This window comes from Penaeus monodon, chromosome 41, assembly GCF_015228065.2.
Source record: "Penaeus monodon isolate SGIC_2016 chromosome 41, NSTDA_Pmon_1, whole genome shotgun sequence".
NCBI lineage: Eukaryota > Metazoa > Arthropoda > Malacostraca > Decapoda > Penaeidae > Penaeus > Penaeus monodon.
Genome location: NC_051426.1, coordinates 278,996 through 289,067, shown reverse-complemented (window position 1 = coordinate 289,067; position 10,072 = coordinate 278,996). Strand labels below are relative to the sequence as shown.

General features: G+C 36.9%; 1 long non-coding RNA gene across 2 annotated transcripts in view; it reads right to left on the bottom strand.

Moving 5' to 3' along the window:
- Positions 1 to 1,216, bottom strand: part of LOC119598319 — a 10,502-nt gene extending 9,286 nt beyond the window's left edge. Inside the window, exon 1 of one of the 2 annotated variants that reach the window (XR_005230962.1) lies at positions 1,107 to 1,216. This is a non-coding gene — a long non-coding RNA (uncharacterized LOC119598319). The remainder of the gene's footprint in view (positions 1 to 1,106) is intronic. The other variant, XR_005230961.1, reaches the window with a different exon arrangement.
- Positions 1,217 to 10,072: the final 8,856 nt, after the last annotated feature.

Here is a 10,072-nt window from a genome sequence, read left to right as displayed (position 1 = left end):
ATATGGGGGGAGATCCTACTCTATACTCAAATAATAAATTTATATAAAATTGCATTACAAGTTCCGTTCTAGCGCCGAATGAATGTGTCACCAATGAGCAATGTAACAGTGCTACGGTTAGTCCCCAAGGTGTCAACAAAACAACAACCAAATTACAGGAAAAACAAGCGGTCCTCTCTTGACCCTTTCCACGTCCCAACCGACCGAAAGGGAAAGAGAAAGTGAGGTCAGGTCGAGACGGAGAACGCAAGAGGAGAAATAAATGATGTGATTGGTATTCGTGATAAAGATAAAAATCACGAACGTGTTAAATTTGTTGCAGATGAAACAATATAATAATAACGAGAAAAAATAATTAAATACTTAACTAACGAATGATATTCATGTTTGTTGACCACATACCGTGATTACACGGTAATGCGATCTGAGGTCAGAAGAATAGTGTGAGAACGTGCAATTTGCTGTTACTTAGCATTTTTACCCAACAAAACCAACGGCTTAACACATTTATGGGAGAAGGAAGGAAAAAGAAATAGAGAGGCCCAAAACGTGTACTCACGACTGTGTGTGTGTGTGTGTGTGTGTGTGTGTGTGTGTGTGTGTGTGTGTGTGTGTGTGTGTGTGTGTGTGTGTGTGTGTGTGTGTGTGTGTGTGTGTGTGTGTGTGTGTGTTTGCGTGTCTCTCTCCCCGCCCCCCATCTGTCTCTCTTTTTTGCCACCCCTCCTTCCTCTTTCTTTCTCATGGTCTTCATCCATCTGTGTATGTGCGTGTGCGTGCGTGCGTGTGTGTGTATGTGCGTGTTGAAAAATATCAAAGTTAATGATTGTCTGCTAGGTTTTGTACACTTTCTATCAGTCACTGAGAAATTCCTGTGGTTTTGTAGTCAGAGGCATGTTTTATACATTGTAATAAAAATATTCCTGATGATTTTAGATATGGCAATTTTTATCTTGAGTTATTTGTGGAAAAGGGAATGCCTGCTAATAGCTTTGTGCTTTATGCGTTTTCTTTCGATATTGGACTTGTACTGTTTTAAGGTATGATCTGTGTTTTTCATGTCTAAGTTGGATTTACAATTAGTTTTAGGTATTACAGCTAAGCCTTACGTTTCACGGTCTCTTCGAATCGGCGAAAATGAAGGTTTCTTCGTCCATTCCCGTTTGTATGACAGCAAATACTCCGAAAAATACTCACTCAGCGTGTGACACGAGCCATCACGCCAGTATTCGAAACATTTGAGACGAACCTTTAATATTTCGCAGCACTGTTCATCTTGATACTTATGTTTATCAAGATGCAAACAGTATATATGAAGACATCAAATATTATTATATTTACTGTGTACCTGCATAAATTCTGCCACAATAGCTCGATATTAATTCATTAAGTGAATACCATAATCAAAGATTCGGATACGGGCAACAACAAACCTCCGGATTGGTTGGTCACAACTATGACGTCATGACGCCTGTGTATCTGTGTGCGCGTGTTTAAACACACACACACATATACATATATAAATACACATATATGGTTATACACACACACACACATATGCAAATACATGTTTACTTACACACACATGTATGTATATGTATATATCTTTATACATACATACATACATATATATATATATATATATATATATATATATATATATATATATATACATATATTATATATATATATATATATATATATATATATATATGTATATATATATATATATATATATATATATATATATATATATATATATATATATATATACATATATGTACATATATGTATATATAATATGTGTGTGTTATATATATATATATATATATATATATATATATATAGATATATATATATATATATATATATATATATATATATATATATATATATATATATATATATATGCGTGCGTGTGTGTGTGTGTGTGTGTGTGTGTGTGTGTGTGTGTGTGTGTGTGTGTGTGTGTGTGTGTGTGTGTGTGTGTGTGTGTGTGTGTGTGTGTGTATGTGCGTGTGTATGTGTGTGCTTTATATATATATATATATATATATATATATATATATATATATATATATATATATATAAAATACGTGAATATATATATATATATGTATATATATATATATATATATATATATATATATATATATATATATATTATAATATATATATATATATATATACACACGTATTACCCTTCTACCGGTTGTAGGGGAGAAGAACAGAAGTCGTTAGTTATTGATGAAATTCACTGACAAACAATATGAGGAAACACTCTCTCTCTCTCTCTCTCTCTCTCTCTCTCTCTCTCTCTCTCTCTCTCTCTCTTATATATATATATATATATATATATATATATATATATATATATATATATAGTATATATATATACATATACATACATATATATATATATATATATATATATATATATATATATATATATATATATATATCTTCTCTCTCTCTCTTTCTTCTCTCTCACTCTCTCTCTCTTCTCTCCTCTCTCTCTCTCTCTTTCTTCTCTCTCTTCCTCTCTCTCTCTCTCTCTCTCTCTCTCTCTCTCTCTCTCTCTATATATATAAATATATATATATATATATATATATATATATATATATATATATATATATGTATATATATATATATATATATATATATATATATATATATATGTATATATATATATATATATATATATATATATATATATATATATATATATATATATATATATATATAATATTCTCTCTCTCTCTCTCTCTCCCTCTCTCTCTCTCTCTCTCTCTCTCTCTCTCTCTCTCTCTCTCTCTCTCTCTCTCTCTCTCTATTCTCTCTCTATATATATATTCTCTCTCTCTCTCTCTCTCTCTCTCTCTCTCTCTCTCTCTCTCTCTCTCTCTCTCTCTCTCTCTCTCTCTCTCTCTCTCACATCTTCCCTTTAGATTTCACGTAGTTACTCATATAAAATATTAAAAGAAAAAGGACAGCTTTTTAATTTTCTTTGATATTATATGGGAAACTATTTCCTATTTATCATCATTTCCTTTTTACTAAGGCTTTCTAGATTTTTAACTACTGTCATGCTTATTCTTGTTGATGACAATTTTTTTTTGTTGAACCATTTTTAAGCTTTTGTTTCATGAGTTAGAATTAGATTTTGCTGTAAAAGGAAAACTTGTAATCTGAAAGGATCAGATCATGTCTAGGATGTTATGAATATCATTTCGCTTAATTATCCATCATCTAGATTTACTTCGTTTCTGTACGTAGACCTTAGATTTTTTGTATACATATGCATATCCCGTATGTATTTACTTTGATGTGTAAAAGCATGTCAGATTTTTTAACCTCGTATTTATAGGGTTATGTGTATAGTCATTCCTCTCATATAAGATATTTTAGGGATTAATTTCATATGTAGGTCCATACTGTTATATAATTAATGATATGTTCATCCTGAAGGATATAACAAGAATGTTAGTAAGATTTCATTCTGAGGTTGATGTGAAATATAAACTGGAAAGAGTTTAGTTACCCTTGAGATTTACAGTGTAAGCAATGACAGAAAATATATGTATAGGGGATTCTCAAGTATTTTTTATAATAACAATGACATTTATGATGATATCGACATTTTTACACAGAAATACAGAAACACACACATATACATACACACAGACACACACACCCTTATATACACAGACATATAAACTCACACTCATTTGTAAGTGGAATTTTCCAACAGATTAAGAATGATAATAATAATAATTCAGGTACCATTTATAGTACCTTCTACCGGCTGTAGGGGAGTACAACAGAGGTCGTTAGTTACTGATGAAATTCACTGACAAACAGTATGAGGAAACATTGCTGCTCTCTGTCTGTATGTTAAAGTCTGTGAATGTGACTCCAACAGTGTATAAGTACCTAATAGAGATTTAATTGCGATATCGGTTGTTTACAGACACGCTTATGATACAGAATAGTGACTTTAAGCAATATAGGCCGATAGGTTAGACATATTCACGAGAAAAAGAGAATATACGGAGGTGAGTTCATACTAAACAGTAAGAACTATAAACAAAGGAAATATAATAATACATTAACTTGTAGAATCACACACTTAAGCACTTTTTTATTTTTTATTTTTTTATTTTATTCATTTATTTTTTTATGGAGGTATGAAAATCTCCTCACGTAAAATATGTCCATTAGAAATATTTTCGAATATGTTGGATGGTATTCTTGTTTCCTATAGCAAAGGCAAACAAATAGCTATTATCACTATTGCTATTGTTATCATTGTTGTTTTTTTTTTTATTATTATTATTATTATTTTTATTATTATATTATTATTATTATTATTATTATTATTATTATTTTTATTATTATTATTATTATTACTATTTTCATGGTTATTACCATCATTCATATTTTTACGATCATCATCATTATTTTTATTGTTTTTTTTCTGTAGTATTATTATGTCATTATCATTTTCCTTATTATTGCTCTTTCATCATCACCATCACCATCATTAAGCCCATATCACCGTGGTTCTCACAGTCGTAACTCCCCATCCTATCCCAAACTGCTCCCCTTCATTTGTTTAAACCTGAAGGCTTGTGGGCTGCTTCATGTGAATTTGTCAGTATATAATAAGTCTGTGTGTGTATACCTATACAAAGACATGTCTGTCTATCGATTTGTCTGTCTGTCTATCTATCTATCTATCTATCTATCTATCTATGAACACACACAAGCTTTCAAATGCGATGCAGCAATCTAAAGCATGTAATTAGAAAGAAACAATAAGCATTATGAAAAGATTTCAAACTAATACGAAAATCAGTATAGAATAGGCATAAACTTAACTTCAAAGAGGTCAGTGTTGCTTTTGGTTAGTTCTCCAAAAGTGGTCAATATCGACCGCAGGGAGTCGATGGGATTATCCAGATGGTCGATGAGAACACCTGGGAGACAAAGGCGGTCGATGAACACCTGGGTGACAAGAGCGGTCGATAAACGTCGGGACAGTTTGTAGTTTTGGGGTCGAAAGCTACATTCGTTTAAGAAATAAAAGTACATAAAAGGTAAAGAGCAGTATCTACATTTTCGCACAAATTGAGCTATCATACCCAAAGGAGCTAAATACACTATCTCCCCCTTTCTCCGTGACAACACGCAGAAAGCCAATTTCCTCAAAACCATGATCTTGCAGATAATGCATTTTCACTTTTTTTTCTTGGAGGGGGTGGGAGTCGTATAGCCTGTTGATACACGTTTCTAAATTATACAGTTACTTTTTATTGTCAATTTATTTTATATCAAAGATTAAAGCTCAGCTTGTCTGTCTGCCTGTCATCATTTGTCTGCCACGAAAATACTCCGACACTATGTGACCAATTGTTGCCATAATTAGAACAAAGATTGATTGTTTTACTTGAGCCAAATGGCAGCAGACATATTTTCCCCTTTCTCTTTTTCCTTATTGTTTTCTAGAAGCGTTGGAAAGCATTTGGTAAGAGGGAGTTGGGAGATGTCATAGTTATATGCACCAAATGACTGCAAATAGATTTTTATATCTGTTTATTTCCCATGCGACATAATAATCTTTTATGTCTCCACTTTTTTCAATAAGTTTAAGTACTTTTTATGTTGAATTTCAATAACATATTCAATATTTTGCACAGTGTTTTTTTCCAACAATACTTTCGCTTTCCCTTATTGATACATATGTATATGGAAACTTGACTTGATCATTATCAATATTCATTTTTGTCGATGAAAAATCAAGGATTCCATGAAGGGTCTATGAACTAAAACGTTTTGAAGACCCCCGAGTTAGACAGTTCTTGTTATGTTCTCTCTGGGTGTTACTTAGAGGGAGTAGGATTCAGTCAGTCCTTGCCAGGGAAAGTACTTGTTTATATAATTTGTTCATTTAAACCTGTGTTCTATAACCTCTTTGAGACCATGGCCTTCCTTTGCCCTTCCCATAATCAGTTCATACTAAGACATGCTTATGAGTTTTTATTGACAGCATGTGCAACTATATACCTAGAAATCTTGTCCATGCAGGTGTTGAAGAGTGATGGTGCAAGAACACCTCCTTGCCTTCCGTATCATATTTTCGATATTAGCAGGAGGCAGCCCTATGATGATAGCATTCTGTAATTTCAGTGCAAGGATAAGGTCTATTAAGGATCCAGATAGCCCTGATAACTGTCTCTGATACATCACAGGTGGATGAGAGTGGGCACCATGTCTGCTATACTTTGCCTCATTGACTGTTGTAGTCCCAACGATTTGTATTTTAAGAATATCAAGGGAATAGTACCAGACTATCAAATAGCAATCATCCTTGAGTCACATGTTCTCTGTTAGATTTTGACACTGCCTTTCAGTATGAATGCTGCTTATACCTACTATTTCTTCGCCCTTTAGCTTGGAAATCACCTCTTTAAACTTTCAGGGTAAAAGAGGTCAGGCACCAAGACCATGACACCATTCACAACCATGCTAACCACTGATGGCTCAACCCAATACAGCATGCTGGTCCCCATCATTACTCTGCAGACTACAGATGGGTTGGTTTTCTTTTAGGGCAGACATTTACTAAAATGCCTCTTAGCCACCCCAGGAAGCTTTCTGATATGCTGATCTGTGTCTACCCTCGAGAGTCTAGGTACTCTGTGCCAGGGATTGATACATTTATATATCTCTAGTCAGATGACCCGTGTAATACACATTTCTGGCTTCCAGTGTCTCCTGAAATTTAGAGTTCTGCATTTTGCTTGTGTAGTTAATAATGAATTGTTGGTCTGCATTGAGTGTTTTGTTTGTAAAAGTGTCTTACAGTGATGCAGAGTAGGGGCGTCATTTAATTTTTTCTTGGAGGTTAGGTTGGCGAGCAATACAATCAGTTACAGGGGCACTGCGAGCCAGAGCTAATTTAGGCAAAAAATCGTGAGAGTGTGGCCCTTGGGGTGAGGGCAAGTCAGACTTTGAGGGGGGCAATCGGAGTAGTGAGGGGGAATTATCCCCAACCCCCACTAAATGACCGCCCCTGATACAGAGCCAGATTGTAGAACACCATGAATCAATTAGAGACAGCCATGACAATCACCGAGCACACTCCTCCTCTCTCAGTTTGTAGAATAGCTACAGCCATTCTACAATTGATATCACAGAGCCCAGCACTCCAGAAAACACTGCAGTTCTAGAGAATCTTCTAGTAAGGATACAAAGAGACAGCAGTCTTTAGTTTCTAAGACATCCCACAGTCCTGGCGAGAGAAGCTATTCTCATCACCAGTATCATTTTCAGGGAAATGGGGGGTCCACCGATACAATCTGCGTAGGTTGTCTTCTCATGCAAAACTATCTGTCACAAAAGCTAGTTTGACATTGAACATCTCTTCCACATTAGGTTAAAAAACACACACTCACACACACACACACACATACAAACACACACACACACACACACACACACACACACACACACACACACACACACACACACACACACACACACACACACACACACACCATTACACATTCTATAAGATGTGGATAATTCTATTTCTGTTACAGGATGTGGATAATTCTATTTCTATTACCAGTGGACCACGTGGCTGTTTTCCACGTGGATCCAAATGTCCCAAATAAGAACCACCCGCTCAGCGAGGGCGGAGGTCACATTTTATATCTGACCTCGTTTGACCGGGAGTCCGTGCCAAGCTACCGACGCGGTAGGGTCAGCTCTCGCCTCCCTCCGAGGGAGTTCGTGTCAAGCGACCAGCGCGGTAAGGTCAGCTCCGCCCTCTCTCCGGGCAGCTGACCGTGGCCTCCACGCGGCGCTTTTGACCCTTTAGACAAGTCGTAGCGTCGTCGTAGCGTGTGTTCACCCCTTTACGTGTGTTTTGCGTCCCTGTCAGCCACTAGACTAGAGTACGCATAGCCGTTATAACTGGTGGCAGGGTGGCGCTGCGTCCTTCCGGCTCGCAGCATGAACGCAAATCTCCGAAGAAAATCCGCTCGACCGCTTCAAGACATGGCTAAGAAAAAAAACACGTAAGTACACTTTTGGCCCCTTTCTTATTTCTTTTCCCTTCTTCTCCCATACATGTGTTAAGCCATTGTTTTTTGTTGGGTTAAAAGGTGCTAATGACAGCAAATGGCACGTTCTCCACTATTCTTCCACCTCAGATCGTATTTCCGTGCGATCGAGTATGTGATCAATAAACATGAATATCGTTCGTTAGTAAAGTAATTAATTATTTTCTCTCGTTTTTAGAGATTTATATTGTTTCATCTGCAACGAATTTAACGCGTTCGTGATTTTATCTTATCACGAATACCATTTCATTTTATCTCGTTCCTAACCCTCGCCCCCGACCTGACCTTCCCTTTTCTTTCTTTTGCGGTCACTTTGGATTAGAAAAAGGTTAATTTCCTGTCTTGACCTGACCTCACTTCTCTTTTCCCGGTCGGTGGCGGCGTGGGTAGGGTCAGATGACCACTTGGTTCCCTCTAATTTGGAAGCAAACATATCATTGTTACATTGCTTTTTGGTGACACGTTCTATCGGCGCTAGAGCGAAGCAGGTAACAAAATTGTATTATTTGGATATAGCGTAGGATCTTCCCCCATATCATAGTGCACAGGATTGCCCGATATTGCCCCGGGGTTGCGTAAACGCCTAATAGATCTGCGCTCCGTCGTTCGAGAGTAGGTGCAATAACCGAAGTTATTCGTTCGTTCGGCTCCCTTTGAGTCGGTGTGACCCGCGGTTACGTCCGTTAATTATGTAGGACTAGGGTTTAAGCTAGAATCATTATTCGCTTATTAATCACACCTTTCTCACCCTCTTGAAGTCGCTTGCATGTTTTGGGTACCCCCCAAGCGTTTGTGTGATTCGTGAATTATATATCCTTCGGGAATTTTGCGAGCGCCCATTACAGATACGCAGAAGAGAGCAGGATATTATATTCCTGGCTCGAGTCGCTTCAGTCATATACGGCATTTGGGTATAGGATCCCCCGTTATTGAGTTTTATTGAAGTCTGACGTGCAAAGCTAGACATGTACCTCGGCAGTTCAGATTTCTGACCCCGAGAAGATTTGCTTGATAAAAAATTGGCGAATATTTTTTCATGTCACCATTCATTCATGCGTACATTCTGTCGCATATCATTATATGTTGAATTCAATGTGGTAGTTGAAATAATCTTAAATAGCTAGCATTGCTAATTTACTTCAGTTTTGTTATAGTGAACGTTAATATTCGTGTTTGTGATTCATTCTCTGTGTGAGGTCACTCGCTTCCCTCTCATTAACGATAGCTGTCACTCACACACGCATACACACACACATTCAGCTCACTCACACACACAGGATAAAAGACACTGACCCTTTTCATTGTCTTAGTGCCGGCGTAAAGATTTATCTCTTTAGCCCGCAATTTTGTCTGTCGCTGTCTGTGTACAGTTACATCTATTTCTTATCTGTGTGACGACTATGGTTCAAATAGATCTTCGCGGATCGCCGATGTCGTTCCCTTATCTATTCTCATATCTATCAGAGATGGTTGGTAGTTCAAATAGGTCTATACGGACCGCTACTGACATCTCCCTCTTCTATTTTCTTCTTTACCTTTGTGAAAATAAAACACAAAATGAAAAAAAAAGACGAAAATAAGTTAAAAACCAACAGTAAAAACCGTAAATTGTTATGAATAACCGGCTAGTGGTAATTACCACCCCATCTTCTCTGTTGCCTTTCTTTTTCTCTTACTCTGGCCCTTACGTGTATGATCTGGCTCCCCGACTTTATATTGCAGTCGGACCGACACGGCACCGAAGGAGGACCCTTAGGATGCTGTGAGAAGGACGTCATCGAAGATCGCCATAGGCCACGGACCAAGATTTTCGTCAGAAAAGGTACCAGTCGCCCCAGAATGCTGTGCCTGGCGGACGCCTGCAGATCCGGTCAACTCCAGGAGCTCGTAGCGCAGATATAAGCCGCCCGAGATGCCGCCCCTGCCCCGACGCCCGTAGATCC